The sequence below is a fragment of the Narcine bancroftii genome, chromosome 2, assembly GCF_036971445.1.
Source record: "Narcine bancroftii isolate sNarBan1 chromosome 2, sNarBan1.hap1, whole genome shotgun sequence".
NCBI classification, from domain to species: domain Eukaryota; kingdom Metazoa; phylum Chordata; class Chondrichthyes; order Torpediniformes; family Narcinidae; genus Narcine; species Narcine bancroftii.
The window spans coordinates 115,860,790-115,876,075 of NC_091470.1; the positions used below are offsets into that span (position 1 = coordinate 115,860,790).

Below are 15,286 nucleotides of genomic sequence, written 5' to 3' on the forward strand. Positions count from 1 at the left end.
AGCCCACTCTCCCCACTATTGAGAACATCTATGGGGAACTCTGCTGTCAGATAGCAGCAGTGATCATCAAGGATCCACAACACCCAGCATATGCCTTGTACTTGATGCTGCCATCAGGAAGGAGGTACAGGCCCCACAGGATTTGTGCCACCAGGTTCAGGAATAGTGACTACTCCTCAGTTATCAGGCTCTTGAATAATAGATTCATTCAGAGACTCATTTAAAGACTTGTATTTGACTCATTATGACTGTATATTTATACCTACATATCCATTTGCACTGTCACTTGGTTTACATTTCTTCCTTTCTTTAAGTACACTTCACAGATCAGTATAGAAATCACTAAGCCTGGCCCACAGTGGGGGGGAGGGGGGGGGGGGGGAAATAAAAAATAAATAAATCAGAAGTTATATGTGATGTCATGTTTGTATCTAACAATAAATTTGAACTTTAATGGGGGGGGGCTTGGGTAATATGTAAAAGGAGAGGATGAGAAAGAGACAGAGAGATAGGAGAGAGGAAGAAAGGGGGCGAGAGAGAGAGAGATTGAGAGAAAAAGAAAGAAACAAACAAACGCAGAAGATAAGTGTTTGCTGAAATTGGAAAATGTACTGTTGCTACCAATGGTATGTAGATCTCTCTTGCTAAACATGAGGTGCTGATCCTCCTGGTTCCATTGACCTCACCCTGGCAGTGGAGGTGGTCATGGATGGATAGGTTGGAGATAAGAGTTGAAATGGCAATTAACCAGGAGGTCCAGATGGGCAATGTGGTCAGAGCCCAGATGTTCTGCTAATCAGCCATCAAGTCTGCGCCTGTTCTCGATGATGTTGAGAAGTCCACATCAGGAGTTCCAGATGGATTAGACAAGTTTGGAGGAGGTGTTTGGATCCCCGGATGGTGGCAAGGGAGGCAGTGCAAGAACAAGTGTTGCACCTCCTGCAGTTGCAGGGGAATGTGCCAGCAGTACGGGAGGGGTGGGTGGGGAGGGAAGAATAGACTTAGAACTCACAGAGGGAGTGGCCTCTGCAAAAAAGAGAATGGGGTAGGGAGGGGTTGATCTGGCTAGTGGGGGACCTTGTTGCAGCTGGCAGGAATGACGAAGAATAATGAGCTGAATATGGAGTGGAAGGTGAGGACTTGGACAACTTCATTACTGTTCTGTTTGGAAGGAGATGAGAGAAGAAGTCCTAGCAGTAGAAAAAATGTGTGAAGGCTCCTCCAGAATAAACTACAGAATTCACAATTTGCCCAGGCAGTCACATCAAGCAATCACACACCTCAGGATCTCCACTGCAGAGGTCCTTAATTGTACCACAAACCCAAAACATCTTCAAAGGCACATGGAAGGTTTTTTTTAAATGTAATGGAGCAGAGCTTGTTAAATAGAATAAGGCTTCTTGATGCACTTGCAAGCCCTTGTGGTAGTGTTGCACAAGTCAATGCCATGACTGGAATTAACACAAATGGAAGTGAGATGGAGACGGATTAAATAAATGGGTGGGTAAATGGCAGGGTAATGGATTGTAGGAAAGTATGTGAGGGAAAAAAAAAGTCAGTAAAAGGTTTCTACCACTGATATCTGAATATTTCCTGAATTTGACATTATAGAGATAGGTTAACGGTAATCTTTTTAAGGATAAATAAATATCTCAAGACACAGCTTGCAATTGACAGCTCAACACCAAGGAACTGCTTAACAATCAAAAGATTGGAAAGTGCAGCATCTAACAATAAACTGCACTTTAATCCCGGGCTTCTGATCAAAACAGTGCATCAAACCAAATTTGTTTCCTCTAAAGATGGATGTTTCTGTGAACAGCAATAAAACAATCTGCACAAATTTAGGATAGAGCTGTCACTCACTTTTCTTTCCTACTTTCCTTTAAGTTGCGCCAACATGAACTCTTCAGTTCATGTGCCAGAATAAGTATCTGCGTAACAGTTTCTGAATCAGTAATGCATCCCATGGGTCTCTGCAGATGGAATGATTGAAAGAAAAATCTGGCCTTGTAACCCTTGTTATTGATTGCCTGCTGTTATTGATGGCCAGGAGCAGTGCACTGCACAAAAATGTCAGCCTTACTCAGGCCTTCATCTAAACTGATGTCTTTTTAGTGAATTTTAGTTTTGTTGCTACCTTCCCCAGAGGGCAAGGGCTAACCCTGGCTTATGTAGCTATTTTGTTCATAACTGCCAGCATCTCATCTTAAACCCTCTTCTCAATTGGCCACCCACTCGCTCCCAAACCTTTCAAGATGGAGCTGCTACAGACAAGGAGAGAAAACAATCTGATGATGGGTCTCACATGCAAAACTTTAAATCTGCCTGACCCGCTGAGTGGTTCCAGCATTTTCTTTCAAATTTCCAGCATCTTTTTTTGTTATTTTCATTAGATAGATCTATCATTTTCCTTCCCTCCTTTCTAATTTGAAGGAGAATTTTCTGGCAACCGACAACGAGATAACAAAGAACTCCAACCATCTTGAAATTACTTCTCCACCAGTAACCCTCACATGTACTTTGTAAGATTCACACCAACAGTGGCAAATTTCACTGCAGCTTTTGTGTCAGTATTAAGTTTCAGAATTTTGCCGAGGTCACTGAGAATCTGGGAACTTAGGCTTGCTCCATCACCAGTGTAGAACAAAGAATGAATGAATGAATGAGAGATTATTGTCATAGACACAGATGCAATGAAAGTCTTGCTGTAATAACTCAGCTATGTAAAACACATTAACAATTTAAGTATTAAGAGGCCATTAAGAGAAAAAGATCTTCAATGTAAAAGAGAAAAAAAAACATCAGTATTCAATAGAAGATTGGATTATAAAGATTAGGCACCAATGCTTCATTTAATCCAAGCTCCCACTATCCCGTGCTGAAACCTCTTTGGCGCAGCAGCATTCATGGGGCCCTTATAGATAACTTTCAACTACCCAATGGTAAGAAAAGGTAAAGATTCCATTATTGTCACAGAATACTACATTCAGAATGTAACATACATGAAATTCTTTAACTGTTGTCCGGCGTAAGGCAGACAGAGAGTCTCCACTTTGTCCAGGGCCCTCACAGAAACCTACAGCACCTGGTGTCCCCTCAAGTCCTGACCAGGCTTGAGTCTGCTTAGCTTCAAAGATCAGACAATCTCATGCATCTTCAGGCTATTAGGCTTACAAGAAAGAAAGGCATAGTAGTCTGAGTCTGCTCCTTCATTCCTGTTCCTTCCTAACATTGCAAAATCTATTCCTCAGCCTTGAGTATACTAAACAAATGAGGACCCAGACTCTTCTGAGACAGTGAATTCTAAATATTTAACACGCTTTGCAAAGAGAAATAATTCAGATGCCTGCCTGCTTTTTGCTTATATCTTGAGGAAGAGCTCAGGCCTGAAACGCCGATAATATCTTTACCTCCTATGTATGCTGTGAGACGAGCTGAGTTCCTCCAGCATTTTTGTGTGTTTTTAGAGCAGGCATGAGTAACTATCTGGCCTAATTCTGCTTCTATTTCTCATATCCTTGCCATCATACTTTGGAATTCTATCACTGGATCACCACAGTTATGCTGGACAAATCTCCTATTCCATCACATATAATTATCAAGCGAAACTCAAATCTAGCTACTATGACCTACGTTTTTAAACCCTGGCTGTTTTAATTCTGATAAATAGCATTCTTTGAGTCAGTGAACAAAGAGAAGCTGGAGGAGCCCAATGGATCAGGCAGTATCCACAGAGGGCGGTGGACTGTTATTGCTTTAGGTTGGGACTCTATGGAGACTAAAGTGGGAAGGAGAGACAGCAAACAAAAAGGGTGGTGGGGAAAGGTGCTGGGGTTATAGGCACTTTGAGTGAGATGCAGTTTGAGATTCAGTCAGATTTAAATCAAGGCAAATGGGATTGAAGTTTCTGTGCCAACAGATTGAGTCATCTTGAATGCAAGCAGAGGTTTATTTTTAGATAAACCTTGCCTGCAGTGGTTGCTCTCCACAGACTAAATTCTATCTTTGAACCACACCAGAGAGGTTTCCAAATTCAGTATTGTGCCAGCTAAAACTATCAATCTCTCAGCAACGTGCAATATCTCATCACCAGCATTCTGGAAGATTTTGTCAGGCAAGTCAGGCAGAGTGAGCAGCATTAGTGGGAAAGAGACTGTGCCAGCAGGCAGAAATCCTCTGCCATAATCCATACCAACAGTATTAAGTTATAAGAACCTTAACCTGCACTGTTCTTCACAAAAAAAAATAAAACCATAGGACATTACAGCGCATAAGCAGGCCCTTTGGCCCCTCTAGTCTATGTCAAACTATTATTCTGCTAGTTCCATTGCACACAGTCTATAGCCCTCCAGATCTCTTCCATCCATGTACCTGTCCGAATTCCTCTTAAATGTTAAAATTGAGCCCGCATTCACCACTTCATCTGGAAGCTCGTCCATACCCCCACCATTCTCTGGGAGAAGAAATTCCCCTCATGTTCCCCCTAATCTTTTCCCCTTTTACCCTTAGGTCATGTCCTCTGGTTTTTATCTCACCTACCTCAGTGGAAAAAAAAACCTATCTACATTTACTCTGCCAATCCCCTTCACCATTTTAAATACATCTATCAAATCTCCCCTCATTCTTCTACGCTCCTGGGAATCAAGTCCGAACCTGTTTAACCTTTCTCTGTAACTCAGTTCCTAAAGTCCAGGCAGTATCCTAGTAAATCTTCTCTGCTCTCTTTCTATCCTATTGATATCTTTCCTGTAGTTTAGTGACCAGAACTGCACACAATACTCTAAATTTGGCCTCACCAATGTCTAACATAACATCACAGCTCCTGTACTCAATACTCTGATTTATGAAGGCCAATATGCCAAAAGCTCTCTTTACAACCCTATCCAGCTGTGATGCTACTTTCAGGGAATATGTATCTGTATTCCCAGGTCCCTCTGTTCAACTACACTCCTCAGTGCCCTAGTATTTACTGTGTATGTCCTTTCTTGGTTTGTCCTTCCAAAATGTAACACTTCACAGCTGTGTGCTTTGAATTCCATCTGCCATTTTTCAGTCCATTTTACCAGCTGGTCCAGATCCCTCAGCAAGCTTGAAGATCTTCTTTGCTGTCCATTACCCGTCCAATCTTCATGTCATCTGCAAACTTGCTGATCCAATTTACCACATTATCATCCAGATCATTGATATAGATGACAAACAACAATGCTTCCAGCACCCATCCCTGAGGCACACCACTGGTCACAGGCCTCCAATCGGAGAAGCAATCTTCCATCACTACTCTCTGGCTTCTCCTGATCAGCCATTGTCGATCCAGTTCATTTAGTGTCTAAATTTTAAAAAATTCTTGTGCAACTCAAAGATCTTTGGTTGACATGTTAATTTCCTTTGAGAATGTTGCAAGTAAGATTGCCTCTTCCAAATGCATTCAGCTCAGTCTGTTTCTTGTCATGTGTACTGTGGTATCGTGAGAAAGTTTACTTTCATTTAGACATACAGCATGGTAACAGACCCTTTTGGCCCATGAGCCCATCCTGCCCAATTAGCCTACAACCCCCGGTATGTTTTTGGAAGGTGGGAGGAAACTGGAACACCCAGGGAAATCTCATGCAGACACTGGGAGAACATACAAACTCCTTACAGACAGGACCGGATTTGAAACTCGGTCCCGATCGCTGGCACTGTAAAGGAGTGACGCTATCTGCAACACTAACTGTGCACTTGCAACAATTCCATAGAACTATAGAACATTACCGCAATGAAAACAGGCCCTTTGGCTTTTCTAGTCTGTGCCTGTCATGGATCTGTGTTAATATTAATCCTTAGTTTAATGTTAAAACTATATTTTACTCAGCTATTGTTTAATAAGTTAGCTTTGGGTGGACATGGCTCATTTACATTCTACATAAACATGGCTCTTTGCAGCATATTTCTGGCTTCAGCACAAAGACAACATATTAGCATTTTAAACATACATGGTTCTTTGAGGTGAAAGATGGAGAGCCATTTGCAGAGACTGAATGGTTGCTGTTTGAAGTTGAAGTCAAGAGATAAAAGGATGGTTTATATGGTTTATAGGTTTTATCTCAGAAGCACCTGTGTAAACGCAGAACCATTTTGTGTCCATGTGGGCAGACATTATGGAAGCATGTGGACTTCAATGCTTTTATCACATATGTGTGAAAAGACATTATGAACGTCAAAGGCAGAAATGATATCATATACGTGACATGAGAGATTTGGAGAAATAGATCATCAACTTCAGACATTTTTGGATCAGTTCAGAAGTCAAAACCCTGTGACACAAACAGGAGTTGGAACCTTGTGAAAGACAGTTGAATTACAGTAACCAGAATAAGTGTTGTTATATCTTACTCCCAATCAAAGGGGAATACAGAAAAAAGTGAATTTCAAAAGGAAACCCACTTTCCGACTGCTCTTTTGAAAATAAAGCGTGCAGCCTCATTGTGGAAGAAAACTCTGCAACTCCTCAGAAGAAACCTGAAGAAGAAAATTTGACCTCCTAGAAAGACAGGACGTATTATCCTATTCACAGGGGATAAAACATAAGAATATCTCTATGAAAGACAGTTCATCAAGAGAATTGTGAGTTTAAAGTAATCTGAAGATATAATGTTTAAAAGCACTTAATAATTATTTCTGAACTGAAAATTTAAGACCTTCAAGCAAGATCAAAATGATGCTAAAGTTTTAAAAATGGACTGTTCAGAGTTTGGGACTTTTACACACACACTTACATTTGTGCATAGTGGGGGATTAAATTTAGAGGTTAAGTTAGAGATAAGTAAGAAATATCAAGTTATTATAGTTTAATAAAAACTATTATTTTGAATTTTCCATTGCTGTTCCTTTGTTAGCTCTAACAAAGTCTCTTTAGTCCTTAACAAAATTAAGAGGATTATTAGTTCATGAACTATTATTCTGTCAAGTCCCACTGATCTGCACCCAGTCCTTAGCCCTCCATACCTCTCCCATCCATGTATCTGTCCAAATTTGTCTTAAATGTGAAAATTGAGCCCACATTCACCACTTCAGTTGGCAGCTTGTTGCACACTCCCACCACTCTCTGTTTGAAGAAATATCCCCTAAACATCTCCTCATGTCCTCTTGTTTGTATCTCATCTAAACATGGCATAGCAGTAACAACAGAGTGCAGAATTACAGAGAAGGCAGTTGGAAGACAGTAACAGCATTGCTATTTTACTAGTGTGAGGTTCAATGAGAAGTCTGACAATGGTGGGAAAGAAACTGTCCATGAATCTGGCACATTTGAGAAGGCATTTAAGAGTTATGCAGTGCATTCAATGGTCAGACAGGAGAGCAAACAACAAAGGACTCAGCCAAACTCATCCAGTAAGTTTGTTAAAGTTAACCCAAGGTTTTATTAAAAATGAATGCAATTCAAATTAAAATTTGGACTCAGATCTGTGAAAGATCAACCCCTGCCCACCCTCAGCATCAACAGCAAGGGCGGGATAACCAATCAGGTAAACAAACCCTAAAGCATGAATGGAGAAAGTTCAGAACTGATTCATGGAGAGTTTCGAGCCACACTCCACGTAACAAGCAACCAGAACACACGACTCGGAGACTGACCTTGGTTTGAATGCGATCCAGAATGTTTTTGAAATCCAAGTCATCGTAATAATGTCTAATCCCCTCTCGCACGTTTACTTTAAATATCATTAGAACCTGCAGGACAGAAGCATTCAAAGGAGTCAGAAGCTCTTTGAAACAAGATGAATATCCTCCTCAGAGTACACGATCAATCACAACAACACCAACTGTCCACTTGGACACATTTTTTATGCTATCATGAACATCGAGCTGTGTTCTGATTGGGCATTGCTGAAGGAAACCTACTGCCTTTCCGAATGTCCATTTCTTCACCTGCCCAGGACGCCAGAACACTCAGGCCTCCAGAAGCTACACCAGCTGATCACATTGTATGTAATTAGCTGGCTAATGGGCAACTATCTGGTGCATCATTCCATTATCAGCACTGCTTATGGGCGATTTGTGGAAGGGCAGCAGAAACCAGGTATTGTGGTATCCAGCTATAAAGGATTTTGTTCTGGGGAGTCATGGAATTTGGAACTTTCAGAGCATGGTAAACACATTTCCCTCTAGCCACAGATCCCCAGTAATGGGTAAACATATTAAGGGCCTGTGTGTCTGCACATAGACTGCCTTCAGCTTCACTCTGAAAACTGTCAACCCTCATGGAAACAAGGACTGAGAGTTGCTAGCAACCTTGATCCCATTGAATGGACCACTGAGATGGTCTTCTCTGGTTTATGTGTTCCTGTGGATGAAATTTGTGAGTAGAAATCAATTTCCAGTCTCTAGTGGGTGGGCAGCACATCACCACAACCCAGCCAACCCAATCACACAACCAGGAACACAATCACACATGACTTAGCCCAGGCAGTGAAGACTGTCCATTAATGTGGGCATGATGAATGTGCTGAGGTGTCCCCACACACACACACACACACACACACACACACACACACACACACACACACACACACACACACACACACACACACACACACACACACACACACACACACACCCCATAACCAAAACTAATTCAACAAACCACACCAAAGCCGTTGCCGTATTCTCCCAACTATCCGCCATCCATGGGGAATAGAGTGAGTTGGCTTCATGAAAATTACTCAAAAAGAGTGCTTCACACTAGTACGCTATGCAAAAACCTTTGAATAAATATGTAATTGCCTTAGCCTTTCAAATAATAATGTTTTACACTGGAATTCTCTATACAGTAAAAATCCCCATTATCCGACACCTTTGGAGATTACGGTTGCCACATATGCAAATTTTCTGTTGACTGAGACTCCCTCTTACAATGCCCAACTGCATTAAGAATACACTGTTTAAAAGACATTTGGAAAACAAAATCAGGATTGTAGTCTTTAATTATATAAAGTTCACTTTATTTAAGTAATTCCTGGAAATGAGTTAAAGGGAAAGGTTTAACAGGTTATTCTGTGAAGCGTAGAAGAATGAGGGGATTTTTGATTGAGGTATTTAAAATGATGAGGGAATGCAGGTAGACACAAACCAGAGGACATGGGTTAAGAGTGAAATGGGAAAAGTTTAGGGGGAACATGAAGGGGAAACTTCTCCTGAGTGCTGCCATTTTATTCAAACAAAACTTTATTCAAACAGCTGCCACAGATGGGCAGGGCATGAAAAGGGCTGAATGTTTGCTCCCAAGGGGTTGTGTGTTACTTCAGAGAACATTCATTTTCCCAATTTTAAAATCTTATTCAAAACTTTATTTATTCTTATTTATTTTTATCTTTTACTTTTTACTTATTTCCACGATTTCTTTTCCCTCCGGTTGTTTGAGATTCCAGTTGATTGAATGCCAGGTAATGGGGATTTTATTGTATTAAAGTTTTCAAGTAAAACACACCAAAAATAAATCAAATGAATTCTGGATGCATAAAAATACTGAATAAGTGAGAGTTTAAAGTTTGAGAGCTCTGAGCTTAATTTATTGCTATCCAGGCACTGAAAATGTCATTACTCTCTGGCACCATTTTGGATTTAAAAATTCATGGAAAACATGGTAAATACAAAGTAATAAAACACTAGTCACATTCACTAAAGTGTTGGAGAAACCCAGCAGATCACATAGCATCCATAGGCTGCAAAGGTATGCAGGAAATCATTGTATTTGTCTGTTTGGGCACATCCATTGGCAAGCTGGGCCTGTGTCTCCACCCACAGGCTCCAGAATGTTCCACAGCCCCTGTCCAGTGCAGAATAGTTGAGCAGCAGATGTGCTTTTGTTCTAAAGTTTCTTCAACTTCAATCTTTTGGAGTTTTTGATGGTCCAACCAAGGCTCAGGCACTAAACTTTGGTGATGTACTGCTGAGTTTCTTCAGCACGTTTGCGTGATACACTACAATCACAGCATCCACAGACTTTCTTGATTAAAGACGCTGGTCTTTAATCAGTGGGAAAATCCGACTAATTCCTCATGGCTTCCTGTCATTCTTGGAGCTGCTTGATCCTTTGTGGGCAGGTGCGAATCTGACATGAACAGTCCCTCTGTGCTATCAGGAACTGACCCAGTAAAACAGCACATAATTGCTGCAGAAAACATGTCCTTCGTAAGGCAAAGACCATCCCAGAAATACAACCTCAATGACACATTTATTTATTTATTTGTCCAATAGGGATGGAAATGCATAACCTACTGTTATTACAGTACTAAGAAATATGGGCATAGTCTGCAGATGCTGGGATTATAGTGGAATACACAAAAGTAATGGAGAAACTCAGGAGGTCACGCAGCATCTACGTATAGGAAGTAAAGGGTAACCAACGTTTTGGGCTGAGCCCTATGTCGAGGTAAAAGCAAAAAGCAGACAGGCACTTGAATAAAAAGGAAGCAAATCACAAGAGTCTGCAGACACTGTGGTTGAAGAAGAAACACTATGTTGGAGAAACTCAACAGGTCAAACAGTATACTTAATATAGCAAAGATAAAAGTACATAACCAATGTTTCAGGCTTGAGCCTTTCATCAAGGTATGAGCAAAATGTAGGCAGACACCCAAATAAAATGGTGGGGGGAGGAGCACGGTCCCAACGGCAGCAGTAAGCAGGGAGAAGGGGGAATGGCTCTGTGAATGAAAGAGAGAATGAAAGAAGACAAAGGGAAGGGAGGGAAAATGCAGAGCATGTTAGCAGAAACCAGACAAGTCTATATTAATGCCATCTGGTTGAAGAGTGCCCAGATGGAAAATCAGATGTTGTTTCCTCCAATTTACAGGTGGTCTTGGTGGGATAGTACATGAGGCCATAGACAGATATGTGAGCATGGGAGTGGGATGCAGATTTGAAATAGTTGGCCACTGGGAGATTCGTGCAACTGATGCAGACAGAGCGAAGGTGTACAGCAAAGCAATCTCCCAGTTTGCACTCAGTCTCTGATGTAGAGAATGCACAATGGGAGCACCAGAATTAAAAGGAACATGGCCACCTGTATCATCAGGTCAGATCAGGTCAGGCAACCATGAAAACAATCTCTTAGTGAAAGGATGTTCCAGCAAGGGCAATGGATGCTTTCTTGGAATAGCTGTGGAGTGTTGAAGTCTGGCAAAATATGCTACCTACAGAGATAGTACCACAAGCCTGTGCCTGTGTTGCAGTCATTAACATTCCGTGCCAAGTGACCACATGGCCGTGTAATATATTACTGTACTCCAGCACACAGCGGTCCAGTCACTCCGGATAATATTTTACTGAGCAAGACCAAACAAGTACAAAGCAAAAGTAATTGACAAAATTAACGCTGAATCTCCTGTGCAAAATAAAATACAATCTCCGAACAAAATGCACGTTAGATTAATTAGTGCCTTTATATCGTGGCATACCTAGCATCTGGTTAATGATTTAACCAAGGTGAACTGCAGGAGATAGTAAATTATTGGCTCAGCTTCTGATGACAATTATTGTATTTTGAGGTGCCTTCCCATTATTTGCAAGACCCATTCCAATTCTGAATTGGAATGAAAAGGATTATTTACCTTAGGAGCTGCAATACTGTTAATTGGTAAGGGGAATTAACCTACAGATCGCATCGTGTTGTTAATCATGCAACACACAGTTCTCCAGGAATGTCTTTGTTAGAGGAGAGACCAGCTCACTGATGGAAAGTCCCAGAGAAGCAACAAGCAGACCATCTGAGGGCAGGTGCTCATCCAATACCATTGAATAATTTTTCTCCCCAACCTCAGATATATTTGCAATGAATTGGAGAGCTTTGTCACATGGGGTTTTCTTTTGTGATAAAAGCAGAGTTAAGTTTAATGAAGGACATAATCCAGAACTGATGAAACTGACTGTTCAGGATCAATGGTTTGAGAAAGTTAACCAACCGTAAGAAGAATAATGTTACTGTTTTAGATGGTTTAGAAGGATCAGGAAGAAATACTTAATTTGGGCTTAGACTCACAAAATGCTATGGTTTTTAATGATTTTAAACCATGGTAAAAAGGGATGAGGAAAGTCTAAATACTTTTTTGGACAGAACAAGTCATGCTATTAAAAATCAAGGACTCAAAACAGAATGAAGACGTGATTAATGAAATATTGTTTCTGTTTCATGGAACAGAAGTATTTGAATATTGTAGAGGGTTTTAAGACAGCACCTTAATGTTTCAATAATAACAAGAATAAGTGTTTGCACATATGAAAGCATTTGTCATCTTCCCCCTCTTTATCTGCATTATAAAGCACATTTATACATAGTAAATGAAGGCTTTACAATAAAAGCAATTCGAAGAAGTCCTACAGGAAAAGAGAGTATGTTAACAGCTATTTAACTGAGGCTGATAACTGCAAAAATAAATACAGAGCTCTCAACTCAACCAATCATTAACATGCAATACAACCCTGATTATCCAAAATCGCATTTTCCGAAATCTTCATTTATCTGAAATTTTTTTTTGGAGCTGAACTGACCTCACAGGTTGAAAAAAAATTCTCTTGATATGAAAATAGAACAACGATTGTCCTAGTTTCAGGTAACTCCCTCCCCTCTCTCTTTCCATTTCCTCTTTATCTTTATTGACTTTTCTTTTCAACTCTCCATCTCAATCTACGTGCCACTGTCTCCCAGCCGCAAGTGGTGGAAGAATCCCTTGTCCCAGTGTCATCAAAGAGAGCAGCCTCCCGGGCATGAGTGGGAACTCGGGCTGAGTGGCGTTCCCTCCCCCTTCCCTCCTATCCTCTTTCCTTCTTCCCTCCTTGGCACACCTGAGCTCCCAATGAAGATCTCTCCCTCGGCCTACTACTGCAAACGCACATCAGACTCCCCGACGTGCGTGTGTGCGGCAGGCCTAGGGGAGGATTCAGAGTAGCGAGCTCTGGTGACTGGGGAGACAGGAGCCCACCGACTCGCCAGTAGGTGTTCCACTGGCCAGGGAAGCCTCCTCAGGGATCGGCGGCATCAGTGGGTACATGTGGGGGATCGGCGGCGGTGGTTGGGAGGTCTTGGTGATTGGTGGCAGCGTTGCAGCCAGCATTTTTTTGGTGAGAATTAAACATTATTTTAATGTTTAAAAAGCCTTCCTTTGTTTAAACATTGATACAAGTGATTTGCTATTACTATTGAGCTGTTTTTAAAAGAAATAACCAGTTCCCTTAGCCCCTTACTATTTGATCTAGCTTTCGAACGTCTGACAATAGTCCTTAGAGACACTCATGAGATTCAAGGGGTTTCTTTGAATCCAGATGACCTATAGTTTATATTCCTAAATATTTTATCCCATTTAACAGTCACTTAAATAAACTCATCTTGCTGATGCAAGGTGGGAGAAATTTTAATTTAAAAATATTTTTAGACATGCAGCATTGCTCTACAGGTCTGTGCCATCCAAACTGCACCTATGAACCTACACCTTGGTATATTTTTGAAAGGTAGGAGGAAACCCCATGCAAACATGGGGAGAACGTAAAAATTCCTTACAGACAGCGCGGTTTCAAATCCAGGTCTGGTCTCAGTCCCGATTGCTGGTGCAGTAAAGGCGTAACGCCAATCGCTATGCCAACCATGCCAGGTGGGTAGTGCACAGCAACTCAATGATTCAAACCTACCCTCAACTATCACATTCCTGGCTGATCAGAATTTGAGTGAATAACTACCAATTAGCGGTAATTTGGCTGTGCCCACAGGAAAAAGAGATCTCAGGGTTGTATATGATGTCGTGTATGTACTCTGACAACAAATCTGAAATCTAACTCACTGGGAGGGAAAATATTGGTGGTGTGGGGGGGGGGGGGGGTGGAGAAAATAAACCAAATGGCATACCTTATTCCGGCATAAAAAGCTGACAATTATGAAAACCAACTCCAGCAACATAACAACGACCAGCGTCCATTTAAACTGAGGAGGGAAACAAAAAAAAATCAGTTGAGGAGATAACAAGATTCAAAGTCACACGTGGGATGAGGGAGAACAGATTCTATGACCTGCTTTCGCTGTGGAATGGTTTCCTATGTCCAGCCAGAAGGTGAGTGTATTTTAAACTTTGAGCAAGCGTTGTTAGAAATCTTCCATTGAGAGCACTATTACCTTTACTGAAATAAGATGGCCACCCAAAGGCATAAACAGAGCAAGTCTGGTCCTGGTCAAGGAAGGAGCTTTTCGGTCAGGTGACTGAATGACTGATCAAGTGGTAGATTTTAAGCAGCATCTTAAAAGAGGTGAGAGGAGAAAAAGTTCAGAGAGGAAAATCCAAATTTGAAGCAACACCACATGATTAATGATGATGGCAATATAGAGAAGGAGTGAATATAAGAAGCTGGGGAGGTCCATATCAGGTATGACTTGCTCCACTCAATCTCAATCTGTTCTATTAGAATCGTTCTCTATCTACGATCTGAACTTTAATGCTAAACTAGAAAAGAGTGCCCAGCGGTGAGGCTGGTTTAAAACAAAATCATGTATACAATTGCCTTTAGTCTGCCTGCATTGAACTCTGCTCTAGGAGATGTAACATCTAACCCTACCACACTTACTCGTAAACATTCGAGTATAGTCCGAAAAACTTGGCACCCAAATTCAAGCTCAAAGTAGGGCGGTGGGGAGTCCTCATTATACACGGGAGTAAAATTTTATTTTTTTTTCTGCCAGTTTTAACAATAAGTAAGATTATCAGCAGCTGGCTACATTGACGGCAGGCCGACTGGGGGGGAGGGGGGGGGGGAGAGATGGCAGTGCGACTTGGGTGGGCCGTCGGAGAAATGGCAGTGCGACTTGGGCAGACGGGCAGAGAGATGGCAGCGCGACTCGGGCAGACGGGCAGAGAGATGGCAGCGCGACTCGGGCAGACGGGCAGAGAGATGGCAGCGCAACTCGGGCAGACGGGCAGAGAGATGGCAGTGCGACTCGGGCAGGGAGAGAGACACCAGCGCGAATTGGGTGGGCAATGGGGGGAGACACCAGCGCGACTTGGGCGGGCGGAGAGACGGCAGCACGACTCGGGTGGGTAGGCGGGCGGAAAGACGGCAGTGTGGCTCAGGCAGGCGGAAAGACGGCAGTGTGGCTCGGGCAGGCGGAGAGACGGCAGCGCGACTCGGGCAGACGGGCAGAGAGATGGCAGCGCGACTCGGGCAGACGGGCAGAGAGAAGGCAGCGCGACTCGGGCAGGGAGAGAGACACCAGCGCGAATTGGGTGGGCAATGGGGGGAGACACCAGCGCGACTTGGGCGGGCG

The 15,286-nt window shown here is 42.2% G+C and overlaps 1 protein-coding gene across 4 annotated transcripts in view; it reads right to left on the reverse strand.

Moving 5' to 3' along the window:
- LOC138754187 (electrogenic sodium bicarbonate cotransporter 4-like) overlaps positions 1-7,707 on the reverse strand; it is a 228,351-nt gene extending 220,644 nt beyond the window's left edge. For all 4 annotated transcript variants that reach the window (XM_069918076.1, XM_069918079.1, XM_069918075.1 and 1 more), the window contains exon 1: positions 7,618-7,707. The gene's annotated coding sequence lies outside the window, so the exon portion shown is untranslated. The remainder of the gene's footprint in view (positions 1-7,617) is intronic.
- Positions 7,708-15,286: the final 7,579 nt, after the last annotated feature.